The sequence below is a fragment of the Meriones unguiculatus genome, chromosome 6, assembly GCF_030254825.1.
Source record: "Meriones unguiculatus strain TT.TT164.6M chromosome 6, Bangor_MerUng_6.1, whole genome shotgun sequence".
Taxonomy (NCBI): Eukaryota; Metazoa; Chordata; class Mammalia; order Rodentia; family Muridae; genus Meriones; species Meriones unguiculatus.
Window position 1 is genome coordinate 54,618,201 of NC_083354.1, and position 20,531 is coordinate 54,638,731.

Consider the following 20,531-nt stretch of genomic DNA (forward strand, 5'->3'; position numbering starts at 1 on the left):
GGCGCCGGGTTCCCCGCCCCAGGCGCCCCCTGCACCTGCGGACGCGCTCCTGCCCGGCGGAAGAGCCTGCGCTCAGGTGTGCAGTCCCGAGCGTAGCTGCTCAGACAAACCACAGCCCAGGAAGCGCACCGTGGTACCCTGCCTCTAGGAGGGGAGGCGACTAAGTTTTCGGTTTTAAACTTTGCGTGGCCGTGGACGGGGCTTTCTGATCCCGTTGTTGTTCTTCTTGAGTTGTGTGACCGCTCGGTCGGTCTGCCTCTGGTGCCTAGGCTCCAACAGGGACAGAATGAAATTGCATCCGTGTTTGCTGGATTTTGGTGCACTTTCTTAGATCCTCAGGGGCCTCCGGATGCAGCGTTAAGAAATGTCAGTCATCAGGGGAAAGTCAAGTGCCAAGAATTTTGTGCAGTTCAGCAAGCTGCATTTTCCAGTGCAGGCTTTACAAATTACAAAAAAAAAAACATAAAAACAAACAAAAACCAATTTTCAATATTATTACCACCCCTTCCCACCCGGCACCCCCCCCCCCCCCCCCCGTCCATTACCCATCTTCAATGGGTAATATCGAAAAGAAGGACATAAGCCTTCCTGGTTATTTACATTTTCTGGCTTATAGGGACATGCATTTTATCTCAAAGCTGTACCCTGTACGGGGCCAACAGTGAGTGAACATTTTTTGGAGGAATGTAAAATCATAACTAGAATTTCGGGATGAATACAGAGACCGATGTTTTGGTCCCACAAAGGTGAAGCAAGGGCGTTTACTCACACCCCACCTCTTGTAATCAACTCCTCTTTAAACTTAATTCATTAGTGAAATTCTATAGGAAAGTGTTAAATTTGTGATGTGGGAGGCACATAATTGTAGTAAGTTTAGGAAACAGATAATTGAAGTTGAGGAAGAAAAAAAAACTGTAGAAAGAGACTACAGGGGACCCCCTCTCTTCCCCTCATTTCCCAGCCGAGACGAATGTTCTAATGACAGAAATAATACACAGTTGGTCTAGTTTTGTACTGAGGGACCTTTGAGGTCAGCCAGTTCAACTGCTTCAGTTTACAAATGAGAAAGCTGAGACCAGGGAGCTTAGGTGACTTGCTGTGCCTGCGGTAGCCCCTCTGGTCAAAGTTGGGCCTGGGAACCTGCTTTTCTGATTTCAGGGATCTTTTTACCCTGCCTCTCTGATATTCTTGCTGCAGGTTAGCTGGGCAAACTTGCTTTCTCTCCCAGCTTCTCCTGTGCGGTCTGATGGAGGCAGGAGGTCAGTTGTTTATAGCTTGCTCATACCTCAGGTGCTCGTTTCACAAAAGCCCCCCACTCAAGCCTCCTGGCTGTGCTGATCTTGAAACCACACCCCACGCCCCTTCTCACCCCGCAGTGCTGGTTTGCCTCCTCCCTGTTCGAGCTCATTGCTCAGTCATAGCCTCCTCTTGGTAGTTTCCCCTGATAGCAGCAGCCTTTGATAGCTTTAGGTCTCTTCCCAACCATAACCCCACTGTATTTTATGACTTCCGCCTGTGCTGCCCTTCTCCCCTTTGGATACAGCTTCCTGAATTATGTTTTAGGACATGTTCTTATTTTCTGACTGGAAAGATGTTAGGTGTGTAAATGCTGGAAAGTGTATGACCTAAAGGCCCCACCCAGCACTAACTTCACACTCTTCTCAGCCTCTGTTTGTGGGAGGAGGGACATGTAAAGGGATTTGGTGTGCCTGTTCTGTGATATAACCGAGGTCACCTTAGAGCAGTACAAGAGATCAGTCAAGACAAAAAGCAAGTTGGCCTTACTTCTGATTCCAGAAATCACAGATTAGTTGGGAGCGCTGAGATGGGGTGAAAACACAAGTGAGGAGGGTATCGCAGGACTTGGATTAACCATAAATGCAGAGTAGAGAACACAGGTTTAAGAAATGGAAGCTGGGCACGGTGGTACACACCTGTGATCCCAGCACTCTGGGAGGAAGAGGCAGGTTTCTCTGAGAGTTCGAGCCCAGCCTGGCCTACAAAGTGAGCTCAGGACAGCCGCAGAGCAACTACACAGAGAAACCCTGTCTCAAGAAACAGAAAAGAAAAAAAAAAAATAGAAAGAACTGGGAGGCTAGAGAGAAGGGCCAGTGGTTAAGAGTTCTAGCTGCTCTTCCAGAGGACCTGAGTTTGATTCCCAGCACCCACATGGTGGCTCACAACCATCTGTAACACCAATTCTAGAGGATCCAAAAGATCTAGAGGATCTTTTGACCTCCTCTGGCATCCAGCACACACCTGGTTCACAGACATACGTGCAGTTGAAACACTCATACACATAAAATAAATACATTTTTTTAAAAATTATGTAAAGGCCACGTGTAATATGTCTACCTGTAATCCCAGAACCCAATAGGGCTGAGGCAGGAGGCTCTCAGCAGTTTGAAGTGTATCTGGTCGACTTAGTGAGTTTCAAGCCTGTTTTTAAAACAAACAAACAAACAAAGAAAAATGAGAAAAATTTAGATAAAATAAGAATGGGGTAAAAAAGATTCGGTATGGAGAAGGGAGAGGTATTGAAAATTCCTCTTTTAGGATTGAGGTGTTGGTCATGGATTTATAATATCTTTTTAAAATCTTGCAAGCACTTCCAGTGGGAATGTTGTCTCTTTTCCTGTGTCTTACAGCTGTGGTTGTCTTACTTCTCATCCCTGAAGAGGAACTCTTTGAAAGACAGTTATCACACTCCATGCTCACCATGACACTGTTCAGATACTCAGCAGTTAATTGCATGAATAAATAAATCGTGTTTTGTCCCGAGGAAAGTAGGTGGTTAGGATGATAAGCTACATGACAGTACTTTGTGTAGCCCATGACCTCACTGTACAGAGGAGGAACTCTTTGTGTCATTAGAAGAAACGAGAGACACAGAATCACCAGCCGATTCATAATCAAATGTGAGGTTGTGAGTTGGGGTTGAGGTGTTGGGTGAGGCTGGGGCCTGGGAGTCTGCATGTGTAGAAGTTGAAAAGAGTCTAGAGAGGTAATTGCTAGCTTCAGCTTACTTAAGGTGGAAGAAAAGCAGGTTAGCCCCAGGTCTTTGGACAGCAGGCTCTTCTGGTCTTAGGATCGTCTTCTGTGCCAGAACCATGCTCTCAGAGAGAGTCATACTGAAGACTGATGTTTTTTGACCCAGCAATATGGCGGGGCAGGATAAGAGAGAACAAGGATAAACTGTGATCAGACTGTCCCTAGAAAAACAAGACAGAAGGCATTGATTCTAAACCTAAATCCTAGTTCAAGAACTGTCTGGAATACACTCATTGACTTGGGAGAGTTTGCAAATGCCTGTTTTGCAAATCAGAACACAGTCTTTCTGTTGAGCTACACACAGCACTGAGGAAATTGTTGGGAGGGCACATTCTTGCCCCAGACATTCATGGTATGATTGATCACCTTCATTTTTCACAGGCAGTGATAGCTGTTCTCAGAAAAAAATGGCTAGGGAGGGACAAGCCAAATGAGCTTTCGGTGGTTAGCAGCAGATAAATGAAGGTTTTGCCTAGTTAAGAGGTTATCAGGATGAGCAGATGGGCCAATTAGCATACATGGAGCTCAAGGTTTGATCCCAGCACCCCATAAACTGGGTGTGGGGCTGCAATCCTGTAATCCCAGCATCCAGGAAGTAGAGGCAGAAGGATCACAGAGTTTGAGTTTGAGGCCAGCCTGGTAGAAACCCTACTGGCACTGGCGGGTGGGGAAGAAAAGCTTTGTAATTTTTTTTCCCTCTCAAGACAGGGTTTCTCTGTGTAACCCTGGTTGTCCTGGACTCAGTCTGTAGACCAAGCTGGCCCTGAAACTCACAGAGATCCACTTACCTCTGTCTCCTGAGTACTGGGATCAAAGGTATGAGCCACCATTGCCAGGCTAAGAAGCTTTCTAATTTTTAATGAAACCATATTAAGCAAGTGACAAATCATTCAGTCTGTTTGAACTGATGTGCCTTGTATTTAAACATGCCCAGATAGTACATGTTAAGGTAGTTATGGCCTTGTGTAAGATGATTGTATCATGTAGCTTTCTGAAGATAATAGTAATACTATATTAGTGTTTAGTTTCCCAGTGTTTTCTAAACACCAGACAAAATTTAATTCTCTCAAAGCATCCTATGAGGTAGATGCAACTCTTACCTTCATTTTGCATATAAGAAAACAGAAGTTTAGAGGGATAAAAATTATCTGTTTGAGGTCACGCAGTCAGCGTGTGACCAAGCTGAGATTTGACCCCAGCACTGCCTGACTTCAGGCCCTGAGAGCTCAAATAATCTCTTTATCTGTGGGTACCGTGCTGGGTGCTTAGAATGGCCAAAGGTCGTTGCAAACAATAGTAATAGAACTTTCTGTTACTTATTTTTGTTCTATCTGGTCTTTTATCACTTCTGCTTTGAAGCATTCCTAGAGAGTCAGTTTTGTGTTTGTTTGTTTTGTTTTGTTTTTTTTTTTTTTTTTTTCTGGATGGAACATTAAAAGAGTTTCTGATTGGCTGTGGGTAGAGCTGTGTGAGTGCAGGCTGAGGGCAATGAGCCGTACAGTGCCCCTGGAGTTACTGGTAAAAGATGGGTCTGTGTAAGAACATAGCAACTTTGGGTGACCGGGTTCATAAGGGCTCTTCTCCCTGACGGGATTCTGTTCTTGAAGCTTTATGTGTGGGTCTTAGTTTCATGCCTAAAGGAGTGTGTTTATAAACCCCCAGGGAGAATCAATACATAAAGAGCATCTCCATGCATCCCCCAGATTGAAGGAGCTGGAGAGATGGCTCAGAGGTTCAGAGCACTGCCCTTCCACAGGACCCTGGTTCCAGTCCCAGCATCCACATGGCTGCTCACACTCCCTGTAACCCCAGTTCCAGGGGACCTAATGCCCTCTTCTGGCCTTCTCTATCACCAGGCATCATGAGGTACACAGACATCCATGCACTGAAAAAGGATGGAAGCAAGCAAGCAAGAAAGATTGTAAAATGCTGAGTTCTGAGTGTGTAGTAGTTGGGCACACATAGCTCCAGGAAGATAAAAGGTAATTCATAGCTTCTGTGTGAGGCCCAAGCTCTGACCTCATGTGATCTGCTAAGTTGTTCATGAGGAAATGTGTTCTCTTCCTCCTGATGAACCACCAGCCCTCTCCCGAGAGCCTCAAAATGGAAGCCAGATTGGAATTTCCCAGAGCTGTTCTGGGTGCTTCCAGGACATTTAATCTGGGCATGAAGAAGGCCCAGGGACATCTGGCCTCCACCCATTCTTGTTTTAACATCCTACAGCTCATCATGTCGTATGGTTTGGAATTAGCATTTTACTGTGGGTGTTGATGAAAACCAGAGAAAAGAGAAAGAGGTCTTTATGCTACACCCGTGTTTATTGGTTATAAAATGGTTAAGTCAGTTGCTGGGAACTTTGCTACTGTCTAAGGTCACGTGAGATGTAAAGCTGTGTCAGCTTTGGTCTCTATCCAGCTCTCCCGTCTCTATCCCGTCTCTATCCTGTCTCTATCCAGCTCTCCTGTGTTTGGAAGAGCCTGTTGTGTGTGCATGACCTCTGTAAAAGTGAGTTGTTTTCATTATTTCACATGTTATTCTTTTCATTATAAATTGTGTCTTAATGACACTGTGGGCACAGAAGGGTGAGGAGTTGGATGGGTAGGATGTTTTTTCCTCTCTTACCTCAGACATTCAGTTTATCAGAAAATATTTTTGAAGCAATCTAGAGACAGCCCTGTTCATAAGGTCTACTTGTGAAGAAGGACTTTATTTTTATCAGTAAACTGATAAACTGATTTTCTTTCTTTCTTTCTTTCTTTCTCTCTTCCTTTCTTTCTTTCTTTCTTTCTTTCTTTCTTTCTTTCTTTCTTTCTCTCTCTCTCTCTCTTTCTTTCTTTCTTTCTTTCTCTCTTCCTTTCTTTCTTTCTTTCTCTCTCTCTCTCTCTCTTTCTTTCTTTCTTTCTTTCTTTCTTTCTTTCTTTCTTTCTTTCTTTTTTTTCCCAGTGCTGGTTCTGAACCCAGAACCTTGTACTTGCTATGCAAATTTCTGAGCTGAGTCCCAGCCTCATAAACAGGAGTTTTGTTGGTTGGTTGGTTGGTTGGTTGGTTGGTTGTTGTTTTGCGTTTTAGAACAATTCAGTTGCGAGAAAAAGTACAAGAATATCTGGATGATTACTCGTTACGTAGGCATGTTTTCTTTAAAAGATCCAGCCTGTGGCTACTGAGATGGCTCAGTAGGTAAAGGTGCTTGTTGTTAGGCCTTACTACCTCAGTTAGAAACCACAGGGTAGAAAGAAAGGACTGATTCCCGAAAGTTGAGCTCTTAACCTACACACATATGCACGAAGAAGAGGAGGAGGAGGAGGAGGAGGAGGAGGAGGAGGAGGAGGAGGAGGAGGAGGAGGAGCAAGATCCAATGTGATTGTTAAGAATACATGAGAAAAAATATATTTTTTTTGTTATTACAGTAGATAGGTGTTTTAGTAATGTAGAAGAAAGTGTGTATGTTGAGGGTGTAAACTACTTTATGACACAAAGCAAAGGATTTGGAGGTGTGTGTAACTAAAAATTTTGGAGAAAACTGGTTTTATTATGCTATTAAGAAACAAAATCTTAAATTGTTGAAAGATGCAGATCTAGGAAATAACTTTTTTTTTTTTAAACAAAAATTGATAGAACCTGGGGCTGTGGCTTGATTTATCCTGATAGAGAACTTGCTTTGCAGTCACAAAGCCCAGGGTTCAGTCCCCATCCACATATAAGCTGGGTGTGGTACTGAAAACCCAACACTGAGGAGATAAACGCTAACAGAGCAGAACCTCATGGTCATCCTTGGCTACATAGCATATCTAACTCAAAGATGCTAGCTCGAGCCACTACATAAGACCTTGTTTCAAAAACAGTAACATCACTGCAAAACCAGTAAGGGGCAGTACAGAAGTCCCTTCAGTGCTTTGGAACCAGGAAGTAAAGGGTTTTAGGAGTAGGCCAAAATAGAAGCTGCCTTAGATTTAAGTTTAAGGCTTCTCTGTTAGTTATTCTTGCACCACTATCTTCTCATCTGACCCTCGCATCTCCACGTAATGTACTTCCGGGCCACTCTGTACTCCACAGGTAAGTCAGCGTGCACAGATCCCGCCAGTAAGGGCCAGAGTGGAGGCGTTGCAGTGTGTGGCCTAAAACCAACACTAATGAAGCAGTTTGAGTGCCCTAGAAGGTACAGGCAGCATGCGTATGTTCTTCCCATAGATGAGACAGATTAGAGTAAGTATTCAAGGGGAAGAAAGGCAGGTTCAGAGCTGATTCACTTACGTTGAGTGACCAACAACAAGAGTAGGCTTTTTGTGTGCATTTCCCCCTGTCTTCTTTAGAGCTGTCTTTTATAGTTACAGTGAAGCCTTTTTTTCCTCCACTTTTTGTCCTTGACAATAAGTATATACTTCCTGTGTACTGTTTATAGATGAAAATCAATGCAAACTGGGGTTTTGAGGTTTTGATACATGAGTCTGCTGCGTGTCTTAATGCTGCTCATCAATAATTTGGTGGAAAGACAATATCAAGTTGGTATATAATTGAACCCGTAGCCTGATACCAAGTGAGTGTTTATAACCTTTGTGAACGAACTGGAAATTCTCAGGTTCTGGCACTCTTCCACCAGAGAGCTCTCTCAGATTTTATTTTATCTTGTTTTATTTTTTATTTTGCAAAGGCGTTGTTTCCTTATCCCTTTCCTTAGGTTTGGGTTACTGGGGCACCCCTTTGGTCCAGGGAATATTTTTGAAGAGTGGCCTGCTTCTTACAGAGTTTTAAGTATTATCAGGTCAGCAAGGTGCCAGCCGTGAAAAGCAGCTCCTAAAATCCCAGTGATGTGTTTTAGCAGCGGCTGTCATGCAAGTGAACTAATATTGGGAAGAAAACAGTAATAGCAGTTTTCTTCATTCCCACCCCCGTGTGTGTGTGTGTGTGTGTGTGTGTGTGTGTGTGTTTGTGTGTTTTGTTTCCTTAAAGGTAGGGTCTTACATAGTTTGGGTTGACCTCAAACTTTCTATGAAGCTGAGGTTTGTCTTGAGGTTTGTCCTGTCCCGTCAGCCATCCTTCAGCCTTAGCTTTCAGAGTGTTGTGTGGCTCAGGCTGATCCCTCCTTTTTTTTTTTTTTTAATTTTTCTTTCTTTCTTTTTTTTAAAATCTCTTTTCTTGTTTAGACCAAGCTGGCTTCAAACTAAGAGACCCAAGAGTATGTTGCACCACACCCCATCCTCCCCCCTCCCTTTTTTTTTTAGTTCATATATTTTATTATGGCATTTTTATATGTGTACATCATTCGAATCAACCTGTATGTTATTGTTCAGTTCATGTGTATGCATTCATGTGCCACGGGGTGTGAGTGGAGGTTGTGCTATTCTCTCCTTTTATCGTGTGGGACTTGGGGGGTCAAACTCAGGTCAAACTTCAGGCAGGAAGAGCCGTACTACCTCACAGGCCTCCTTATCTTATTCTCAAATAGCCATTTGAATCCAAGATTGTTATCAGTGAAATAAGTCTGAAAAAATCTCTTACTGTTTAATGGTCCATCAGAATGAGCCTTAGGACAGTTCAGACTTTGAATATGGAAAATCAATAGGCCTACGCAAGAGAAGTCAAAATCTCTGCTTGTTTCCAACCCCAGGAGGAGGGAAGCCTTTGGTAAGTAACCGTGAATGTGAAAGAAGCTTAAAGGAGATGCGGAGGAAAAGTGTTCATTCATAGGTATATTTTTTACACGTGTGAATTTGCCGCCTTTCATTGGTAAGTGGCTAGTATTTTGGGAATGGCCTGCCTACCTGGGTTTACCCAACTTAGAAACGGCAGAGATCAAATTAATAATGTATTTTCTAATTTTACATTAAAAAATATATATACTGGGATTTAACACAGGGATAACGGCGATGGCCAAGTGTATGTGGAGGGATCCTGTCTGGAAACATCAGTCCCCTGAAACTAGTGCTTTCCCAGTTGCCACGTGTCCTTTCCCCACCCAAGGAGATAGTTTCTCTGTGAGATTTACATTTACAAAATTCTAAAATGTGTTCCGTGGTTAGCCTCAGCTGTGAAGCTCCGTGTGGGATCTCACTGTAGTCAAAGCTGCCTTCAATAACTGCCCCCCCCCAATCCTGACGCTCCCTTGACAACAGTGTGTGCTGGTCTCTAGTATGTAGATGGGTTGGTTGCATCTCACTGGCCGCCTCCTTAACCACAGGATTTTAAAAGAAGATGAAGGGAGAGGGCTGGCTGTGTAGCTACAAGCAGCACGCGGTGCTTGCGGGATCTTAGTAGAGGGAGTGTGCGCAGAGGCTGTGTTGGCTGCTGTTCTGTTGCTGTGAAGAGGCCGCGACCACCTGCGGCAACATAGAGAAGGAAGCGTTCAATGGCGGGCTTGCTCACAGTTCCAGGCAGTTAGCCACAGCGGGGGAGCCTGGTGGCAGCCTGCAGGCCTGGTGCTGGAGCTTGCTGAGAACTGACATCCCTATCCACAGGCAGGAGGCTGAGAGAGAGAGACACTGGGCCTTGTGTGGACTTTTGAAACCTCAAAGTCCACATCCCCAGCGATACACCTCCTCCAGCAAGGCCAGAGACCTCTTAATCCTTCCCAAACAGTTCCACAACTGAGACCCACACGTGGAACCTATTGGAGCCATTCTTATTCAAGCCACCACAGGGACCATCGCCTATGGCATGCTTGTATCCCAGGAGGAACAGCCACCAGGAAGGACAAGGGAAGGAAGGGAACTCTCATAGAGACCAGGTAGCTCTGGCCAGGAGGTTAAGGAAAGCTTCAAAGTAGAGGTGCTCTGAAAAGGTGTAATAAAAAGTGAACAGAGAAGAGGCGCTTGGTGAAGGGAGGATGAGGACAGGAGAGGAACTGGTCAGGAAGCTTAGGGCAAGGGCCTGGACCACAGTGGTTCTAGGAATAGCCTTGCTGGGGGCTGCGGATGCTTGAAGAAAGATTGGTTCCTAGTTGTCTGCCTCTCCTCCTAAATGAGCTCCTTCACTATGAAGCTGCGCCTAAGGGTGTGGCTCAGACTCCAGACCAGACACTGATCTCATATTGTGAATGAATGAAAAACAGAAACTAAAAGGAATGGAAGAGAAGGTTTATTGTGATAAAAGGCAGAGCGTAGGCAGAGGCAGGGACATCTGAGAGAGTCCAGAGTAGACATGACCCCGACTGAGGTGGGCTTTATGAGGAGAGAGAGAGGGGAGAGCCAGACCAAGAGGCCAAAAGGGACAGGTGACCAAAATGGTTGGATTATATAAGGAAGGGCTGCAGGAAGGGAAGCCCATCCCCAATACTTGGGTTGGAGAAGTTTAGGGTAGGGGTAGGGCATGCCAGCCATACTGTATCAGGTCGGGATTGAGGGATGCTGGGAGAACCTGGCGGCCAGGTCCACTTTGATATTTTAAATAGGTCCCTCAGCCATTTGTCCCAAGTTTAAGACCTAGCACTGAACGACTTTAGAACTAGATCTCTGTATTTTCATAGTAGAAATGGATTATATTTATTCTCTAATTTCAGCCCATCTCCTAAAGGGTTTTAGGGTTCGCACTCTGAAGAGAAGGTGATCCAGGAGCCTTATAGGCCATTGAGGATGGATCCCTTTCCAAAGGAGTCTACCTCTAGCCCAGGGTGGAGATGTGATGTTCCGATCTGGTAACATACCGTTATCAGTTAATCCAGGCTGCACATCCTTTAATCCCAGCACTCTGGGCGAGGAGGCAAGAGGAATCTCTGAGTTTGAAGCCAGCCTGATTGACATATTAAGTTCCAGGTCAGCAGAGTTAATCCAGCGGGACTGTTCAATCACCTGGCCAAGAGACCACCCCTAAGGCAGGCAGTCTTCTAAGCAGATGGGAGGAATAAGTATTTCGTTAATGAGGTAATAATACGTTTCCTTCCCAGAAACCGCACCCTCCATGCATTCAAGTTCAGATCTACTGCCTTGTAGCTCTGTTAAGTCTGCATTTTAAGACCATACTTTATGGATAGCAACACAGTTTACATATTGAATAGGGGAGAATATTGATTTGGTATAGTTTTAAATAGAAGGGGGAAGACGGAAGGGGAGAAGGTTTCAGGTCACTAACCCCGTCCCTGCTTTTGCATGGTCTAACGCCCTTTGTCTTCTTTTCTGCCTCTTTCTGTCAGATGCCAGCCAAAGCCTGAGTGTATTCCTTTGGCATTTTGGGCCTTCTCTGAATGTGCTCCCCTCTTGTCATGTGGCTACTTACAAATGGACATAGCTTTCTCTCTCTCTCTCTCTCTCTCTCTCTCTCTCTCTCTCTGTCTGTCTTTCTCTCTTTTCCATTTCCTTCCTCTAGGCAGTGGCTAATATTTACCTGCTCTGTTGTTTTTCTCTCAAACTATTAATAAAATGGTCTTTGAGCATCCTACAGAGTCTGCTTTTTAAATGTTTTTAAAAGATTCATTTCATTATTTTTTATTTCTGGGCATGTGTATGTGCACATGTATGTGGATGTGTATGTGTGTGTGTCGCAGATCAGAATTGGGTGTTGCATCCCTTGGAGCCGGAGTTACAGGTGGTTGTGAGCCAGCTGATGTGGGTGCTGGGAACCAAACTTGGATGCTCTGGAAAAGCAGGGCGTGAACTTTCCTGCCGAGCCATTTCCCCAGTGTAAGTCTGTTTTAAAATTCATTTACTAACAAGACTAAGAACCCAAAGAGGGCCAGGCATGGTGGCATACGCCTTTAATCCTAGCACTCAGGAGGCAGAAGCATCTATGTGTTCGAGGCCAGCCTCTTCTACAGAGTGAGTTCCAGGAAAGCCAGGGCTACAGGGAGATACCCTGTCTAGAAAAACAAAACAAAACCCAGACAGAAAAGTGCAATTTCTGTGCTAACATGTGGCAAACAACAGCTTCAGGTGACAACATCAGCAAAAGCATGAAGACAGAAAGAGCTGGGCCTTTCCTGAGACTACAGGTATCTCAGTGTGTCCTAGAATAGTTTGTTCACTGTGAACAAACATAAGAATCAGTGAGAGAGCTTGTTAAAAACAAAAACACAAAAGATATTTCTGTCTTAACTGATTTTTAAAAATGTGTTTTGTTTTGCCTTTCACGTTTCATTCTTGTAGGTAATGTATGTTATCATAGCCAACCAAAGAATACGGATTGGCAAGTTCCTGGATTATGCTGAGGCTGAAGGCCAGGGAAATTCACTTTGTTTCTGTTCAGCTTCTGTTGCCAGTTGCCCTGTGGTTCTGGCCTCTCTACAGCAACCTGGGGTCCTCATTGCAATTACAGTTTCACACAATGACCTCTCAGGGTTCCTTGTAGAGACTACGGGCCTGCCATATCCTGGTTAGCCTTGGTAGGGTTCTAGAACCATGGAACAGGACTATGACTCTCAATCCAAGGCAGAGTGGAGCCTGGCCCCTTTGTGTGGTAGTTGCAGTGGCTTCAGTGTGCTGAGCCTGGGAAACACTTTGCTATGCAGCTGCTTTTGAGGAGCAGGGAATAAATTCCTTAGGCCTTTTGAGCTCAGTTCTCTCTTTTGTAGTGAAGTTTTGTTCCTGAGGTTCCGAGTCTTTGGTCTGTGAGGTCTTGCTCTTTCCTGTTTTCCCAGTGTAGAGAGAGGGGTTATCTTAGTGCTCACAGCTGTTTCCAGCATGTGCCCTGGGTATAACTTTAGAATTCTTGAGCTCTTTTTCTCCATGAACTGTCCACTTTTTAAATCTCCTTTTCCCATAGCTGTTCCTTTGCTATGGAGACGCAGGTAAAAGTGATGAATAATGATTGCTGTTCCCAGCGAATGTTATCCAGGCTTAAGCTTTCCTTTTCCATTTGAACAACAGCTGCACCTACCCACCTGTGAACGAAAACTCCTGAAAGGAACCTGTGTGCAGTAACTGGCTGATGAGAGTCTCAGGGCTGTGGAGAGGTAGGAATGTTGCTGGTTGGTCCATAGGCCGATTACCTTATCTTGGGCTAAGTTCTGGCCCTCCAGAAAAGCCATGACTCATTTGTGTCAGAACCAACATCTTGTGACAATAGGAAAAGACTGAGAATTTATTGACTTAGCAGGCAAACAACGTTACATTTGAAAGCTAAGAATGCCACCAGATAACGTCTTGAGCCTGCAGAACAGCTTCCTCCGTCTCGTTTTGCCCACATCTCTGATGTATACACTGATGTATTTGAAGCTTGCCTTGATTTATGACTTTCTCCGCTGTGTAAAACTATAAAATCTTTGGGAAACCGCCTCCACATTGGAACATGGAATTTGAGGCAGCGTAAATCTGTATTCCTGGGACAGGTCCATTCAAAATGGCTCCAGAATTCGCTGTCTCTTACGTCAAGAGGGGCGCTTGCATCAACAGCCACATTCATGAGTCTCTACCTTCTACACTGAGCCTCACTCAAGTTCTTAGGATATAGAAAAGATGCAGCAGATTTTTTTTCCAGTCTGTAATGAGAACGGCTTCTTTCCCATTGTTGGAATCCTTATTTTCTTCTAAACCATATTTACATGGAGAAAACAATAGAGGAGGGGGTACTTATTTTTGTAGTACCACAAATTGAACCCAGGTTATTGAATGCTAGGCCAGTGCTCTACCACCTCGGTAAGGGGAGGGCATTTAATGTAGGCATTAAAGGACGGGTAGGTGCTCGTCATCTGGAGAAGGGTTGGCAGGGGGGCCATATTAATTTGTTTTCTGTTGCTTTAATAGAATGTCCAAATCTAAGTATTTGATAAGGAAAGGTGGTTTATTTACCTCACATTTTTATGCACTGACTGTTGAAGATTAGGCAGCCTCTGATGGCAGCCTCTTTGGTTTTGAAATAACATATAAGAAAGGGTTATGTGCAGAAGGGCCTGATGTGGGATTGCCTCTCTTGGTAACAACCCACTCTTGAGAGAACTGACTTAACTCTTTGAGACCAGCATTTATCCTATTCCGTGCCCTTAGACCCTTATCATCTTGCCATAAGCTCCATCTCTTATAAACGTTCTAACTACAAAATAGCCTCCTTGGAGACCAAGCCTCGAGCCCCATGACTCTTTGGGCAATACACTCAAACCGTATTTAAATCATACCAGGGAATAGTAGTGAGGAAAGAATTCCACAGGGCCAGCTGAACCTCAGATTGATGGTAGGACAGAGAAGGGTAGGTTCTGCCCGTGGCAAGACCTCTAGGACCAGAGACTATTGGAAGTACAAGGTTGTAGATTCACACATTATTGTAGCTTGTATTAAGTCATAGGATTATTGTGTGACTTAGTCATAGGTTATCTCCAGCTGCCCAGACCAGTGGTTGCTTCTAGCGCTGTACATATTTACTAGGAGGTGCTCTAGTTTGAGATAGCACCTGAAGTGCTGCCTTTTCTGCTTTTGATTTTAATGTGGGTGTCAAGCAACTTCAGGGCTTACACAAGTTAGTTCACTACTCCATGTTCCTAAGAATTTAACAATTTGTAAGCTAGTAAGAGAACAACCAGTTATAATTCCCAAAGACACAAAAATAAATAAATCTCTCTCTCTCTGTGTATGTTTTCTGTCTCTCAAAATATATTTTATTGTGGGACTGGCAAGATGGCTGATTGGGTAAAAGTGCTTGCTTGCTGTATAAGCCTGATGTCCTGAGTTTGATCCCCAGAACCCACCGTGGAAGGAGAGAACTGACTCCTGAAAGTTGTCCTCTGATCTCCACACATGCACTATTGCACCCGTGTTTCCACACACCTCACACCACACACACACACACACACACACACACACACACACACACACCACACACACGAGGAAACTCAATTAAAATGTAATATATTTCATTGCGTTCACTCTTCCTTTTGTTGATGGGAGCTGAGTACAGTGCCTCCATGATGAGCCCTGAGCGAGGTGAATGGCCTCAGCTTACATTACACTACTGCCGATTCTTCTGATACCCAAGAAACTATTCTAGTGGCATCACGGAATTTTGTGTGGTCGAGTTTCACCTTACCATATGAGTTAGCCTTTTGTCCAGAACACCCACACTCTGTACACTCCCCACCTCTTGCCACTGAGTAGTCATCTTGGCTGTTTGATTGTTGTATTTTAGTACTGTGTTTAAGTACCCTCCGAATGGTATTCAGTTTAAAACTCATGACTTATTTCTACAACTTCCTATTTAGTATTTTTGGATTATAGTTGACATGAATAACCCAAACCATAGAAAGCAAAATGACAAATAAGAGGGGAATAACTCTAGTCCAAAAATAGGTGCTAAAGACCTTGTTTTTATATGGATGATACAACAAAGTATTAAGCATGCGTTTTAGTCAGTGTTCTGTGGCTGGGAAGAGACACCATGACCCCAGCAACTCTTATAAAGGAAAGCATTTAGTTGGTGCTGGCTTATAGGTTCAGAGGTTTAGTTCATTAATGTCATAGCGGGAAGCATGCCGGGGAGGGGGGCAGACATGGTGCTGGAGAGGTAGCTGAGAGTTCTGCACCTGGATCAGCAAGCAGCCGGGAGAGACACTGAACCTGGCTTAAGCTTTTGAAACCCAAAGGCCATCCCCAGTGGTACACTTCTCCAACAGGGGCACACCTACTCCAACAAGGCCACACCTCCTAATCTCTGTCAAGTAGCACCACTCCCTAATGACCAAGCATTCAAATATATGAGCCTATGGGGGCGCGTTCCTATCCAAACTACCACAGCATGTGGGTTGGGTGGGAATAGGGGAAGTGTACCTTCAGCCACTCATTAATGTGCTTTTTTCTTCCATTCATCAATTTACGAGAAGCCTACTATACACCAGGCAATGAGATACGAAGTGAGACAGGGTCTCCCATAGCTCACGTTGGTCTTGAGCTTGCTGTATAGGCTTTAAGGCCGAACTTGAAGTTCTAAGGCTCCTTGCCTCCAGCTGCCCGATGTTAGGATTACAGGCGTGTGCCACCATGAGTAAGAACACAGATATGATTTTTATTACAATTTGTTTGCTCGACGTTGTTGGTCATTGTTGTTAGTTTCTTATTGTGTGTCGTAGTCACTGTTTTATTGCTGCGAAGGGACACCGTGACCAAGGCAACTCTTTTAAAAGAAAGCATTTCATTGAGGGCTTGCTAACAGTTTCAGAAGCTGCCTCTCGGGAGCAGCCGGAAGCAAAATGGTGGAAAAGCAAGTAGGTTTTTATGACAGCCAAGCATTCTGGAGGGTCTCTAAGTGGATACAGGCTGTTCAGATTGACCTGGAACTAGAGGCCTTTGTCTCAGGTAGCTGACCTTTAGGAGGTTAACAGAATCTGCCTTTAGGCTTCTATTAACCCAATAACCAACTCTCAATTTTACCTGGCCAGAGACCTTCTATATAGAACATTGTCATTAGCGCTGCCATTTTGGGGGGCTACTCTGGACCTAGCATCTATTTTATCATTTCCTACTTAATTTGTCACCACAAACTCATCAGCATCACTTGTCTTTGATTTTATTAATTAAATCTTAGTCTTGTGACCTCAACCATATGTCATATAACCGTAATGCTGCTCAGTGTCCCTGCGTCTGCTGTGCTACTGCTTTCCATGCCCGTTCATCCTAATGTTAGTGATTGGGTGTGTGTACCGACTTGATTGTATAGGTGCTTCCTATGCGTCTGGAAGTTAAGATTACTTAACTGTGACTCATTCAGCTAGCTTTCAACCACCTTCCAGCCAGAATGGAGGCCCACCCACTTAGCTAATAAAAAAATAACCTGTCCGGGAAGCTTTTTGCAATCCATAAGCTTGGCACTTCAGACCCAGAGGTCAAAACCAAAAGGCAGATTTCCTAGATACTTGTGATTAAGGAAAATATATATATATATATTATTATATATATAAAAAAATATATATATATATATTTGTTTCAGACAACTAGTTTAGAGTTTTGGAATAAAATTATGCCCCCTGTTGGTATATATAAACTCAAAAAGATAGGCTGGCTCATTTTTCTCTTTCTTGTCTTCCCATTCACAACCTCAGTAAACATGCTTTCTCCCATGTTGTTCAGTGTGGAAGCTTGTTTCCACTAAATAGTTCATCTTTCTAGATTCTGTTACGGGAATAAAAACATTGAAGATTTCCAAATGCTTATTTTTCTCAGATTTCATCTAAAAATAGAAGTGTAGTGTGTTGGTAATCATAGGACCTAAATGCTGTAAGGACTGCTTAAGCTGTCATAGCAATGCTGTTGGTTGGTAGGGCTTCACTTCCCATATGCAAATGAGAAAACCGAGGCACAGAAAGTAATGTGAATTGCCCAAAGTACATTAAGAGGTCAGAGCAGAATCAGATCTGTTTATGTCAAAGCTGCGCAGTTAAGCAGTTAATTTGCTTTTAGATGGCTAGATTCTAGGCTAACCTCTGATCCGAGTTGCTTATTGAGTCTTGTTCAAAGCAGCAGAGGTCTAGGGCGGTTGGGGGAGAGGAGGGGAGGGCCCCAGCATTTCCAGCCGTTTAGTAGAGGACAAAATTCAGAATCTCTAAATTTTGTTGCTGGGCCTGTTCAGATCCCTGGGCCTCACCATAGAACTTCTGATTGAGAAGAGGTCTGGGACTCTGTATTTCATATCACACCAGGGTCTGCTCTTAGGACTGCTGTTGAAAATGCCCCCCAATGACAGGATAGCAGGAATGCTGTCTGGGCGTTATCCACTGAGAAGGCAAAGGCAAAGGCCTTTGCTTGACATCATTGGGATACTTTGGAATCTTTAAATTTTTGTGGTGTTTGTCTTTTTAAGATGCTGAAGTAACTTCTAAGTTGGCTTTGTGGCTGCTCTTTCCAAGCTGAGGATTGACCCCAGGGCTTTGTGCTTTGCTCTAGCCCTGAGCCAGTCCCCAGATAAGTTTTATATAATATGCCAAGAGGGGGAAATCTATTTAAGGAGAACTCTAAAGACAACATTGGTCCTCTCCCAAAGCGTTCTGTTCTAGTCTCGCATCCAAGCGATAGCTGTTCTGTCTGCCAAGATGATAAAATTAGCTGATTCTGGAGCAAAACTGTCTGGGTCTATATTAACTCTCTCAGTGGCTCCCATTGCGGGGTAGCTGATGCACATTTACCTTCCTGGACTATAGGTCAGGAGTCTGGCTTAGGTGTCACTAGGCAAAGTTTAGATACTGGGCAGGGCTGTATTCCTCCCTAGAGATTCTAGGGAAGGGTCATCCTCAGGGCTCATTTCAGATGTTGGGTGAAGTAGCTTTCCTGTTTATGCCCTTCTCGGTGGACATAAACTCGGAGGTTACTTTGAGCGTTGGAGGCCACCTGCATTCCGCTGCTCGGGTCTCCTTTCCTCCACGTTCAAAGTTAAGGACAGTAGGTCAGGTTTCTCCGTACTTTGAATCTCTTTCCTCCTCTGATTTGAAAGACACTTGGGCCTGCATAGATAACCCAGGGTACATTTCCCTCTCCCACGGCCCCCGCCCATCACCAAAAGCTGCAAAAATCCCTTTGTGTGTTTATGGATTACGATGGAGGTATCTTCAGGGTATTTTCTTGCCTAATATTGACATATTACCTGCTTTTGACAGGGAAGACAGCAGTGCTTATTGCTTCCAATGGTGATGAGCTCTAACGTTGATAAAAAAAAAATAACATGGGGCTCGGGAGCTGGCTCTGTGGTTAAGAGCACTCGTTGCTTTTGCAGAGGACCTGGGTTCAGTTCCCGCACCCCCGTGGCAGCTCACAGCCGTCTGTGGCTAGTGCCAGGCTAACCCTTCTAGCCTGCATGGGCACCAGGCACGCATGCACACATAGGGCCAAAAACACTCTACACGTGAAAGAAAACAGTGACATCTTAAGCACACAAGCAGAAAATACGACTTAGGCAGATATTTTTCTAAACCCAAACCATGTCTTGGCCACACTTGAAAGCGAATAGCTTTCAGAGGTCCATTTCAAGACTTGAAGTCAGGCGGAGCTTACCCACGTGCGGGGAGGGAGATGGCTTCCGCTCTGCCTATGTCTTTGCTAATGTAGGTTCAGGAGAAGCATTATGGTTTGAAGCGGGTGCTCATGCTTTCGGGTGCTTGCTGCATGCCATGGGTCCCCTACCAATGCACCTCTGTCCGGGTTCCTTCACACACTCACTCCGTCCTTCCATCTTGCTACCTTCATGTGTTATAGTCACAACAAGTCAGACACCGGTTTATTCTGAGGACCATTTTTTTTTTTTTCCCAGATCTTAAAAGCCTGGCATCTATTTGCTTTTCCCAACTGCCAGTTTCTCAAAGGCTGATTTTGAGCTCTGAGTGGTGTCTTCCCCCTCCAGTTTGGGCAGCACTGGAGAAGCCCCTGGTGCCACTACCTGAACTGAGTTGAAGTGTTGAGCGAAAATAACTTTAATTTAAATAAGGTTATTTATATGTCTGAGCTCTGCAGGATGTGCGTGTTGTTTCCTTAGAACAGTCTTGTCAAAAGAACTTTGCTACAAATGTCTAATATAGATGAAGAAAGCTGGGAGTGTTAAAGATGAGGTTTCTCATTCATATTTTACTGAGTATTGTGCTACTTCATATTCTGTCAGATTACCTAGTAAACGTATTGAGGACAAGGACACTGAAACTTTTCTCTATTTTTGAAACTTAGACACTCGGGAAATGTTGTAAGTTGTAACTATAGAGCTGATGAACTCACAAACTGCTCCTCTTAACAAGTTCTTACCTACTTGGGTAACACTACCTTGGTGCTTTAGAAGTGTTAGAGAAACGAATGATTTTTAAGACATGGAGCACTGGGGAGATGGCTCCGTGAGTAAGGTGTCTCCTATGCACGCATGAAGACCACATCCAAGGCCAGGTGTGCAGCGCATGTCTACAAAGCTAGGGCGGGGGATGTGGACAGGTGGGTCCCAGGAGGTTTCTGGCCAGCCAGTGTGGCAGAAATCGTGAGTTCTAGGTTCAGTGAGAGACCTTGTCTCAAAAACGAGGAAGATTCCAACATCAGCTTCTGACCTACATGTACACACAGTCACAAACCATGTGCACACACGGTATAGAAAATACTCTTCCAGACACTGTAACAAAGCTTTTAGCGACACATCTCCAAGTGTGTGTGAAGACTGAAAGACGAGGCTCCTCACCTGAGGGTGCGATCGCACGTGTTCTCAATGTTCTTGCTTTGCCAAATATTTGAGTCACAGACACAGTTTAGATACAAATTTGAAAAAAAAAAATTACATTTATTTCTGTGTGTGTGTGTGTAAATGGGTGTGGAGGTCAGAGGACAGCTTTCAAGGGTTGATTCTCTTCTTCTACCAGGGGGGTTCTGTGGAATAAACTCAGGTTGTCAGGCTTGGTGGTAAACATCTTTACCTGCTGAGACGTCTCATTAACCCATTGACACAAAAGTTTTATTCTCTAGTAATTAATGTATACTGTGATCGTGGAAATTATGGTTTTCTGAAATATTTACAGTTGTTAAAGGCTCATTATACACTTGGCCTTATCAGTGACTTAGTTATCACTTTTCTTTATACAGTGTTTTTTTTTTTATCAGCAGTTGTTTTGTTGTTTGTTT

General features: G+C 44.2%; 1 protein-coding gene across 4 annotated transcripts in view; it reads left to right on the forward strand.

Moving 5' to 3' along the window:
* The window catches only part of Pls1 (plastin 1), an 86,307-nt gene that overhangs the window by 582 nt on the left and 65,194 nt on the right, over positions 1–20,531 (forward strand). Inside the window, exons 1-2 of one of the 4 annotated variants that reach the window (XM_060385505.1) lie at positions 5,498–5,556; positions 12,843–12,928. The exons of 2 other annotated variants lie outside the window; for them this stretch is intronic. The gene's annotated coding sequence lies outside the window, so the exon portion shown is untranslated. Of the gene's footprint in view, positions 1–5,470; positions 5,557–12,842; positions 12,929–20,531 lie in introns of those variants that run through there. One more of the 4 variants, XM_060385504.1, reaches the window with a different exon arrangement.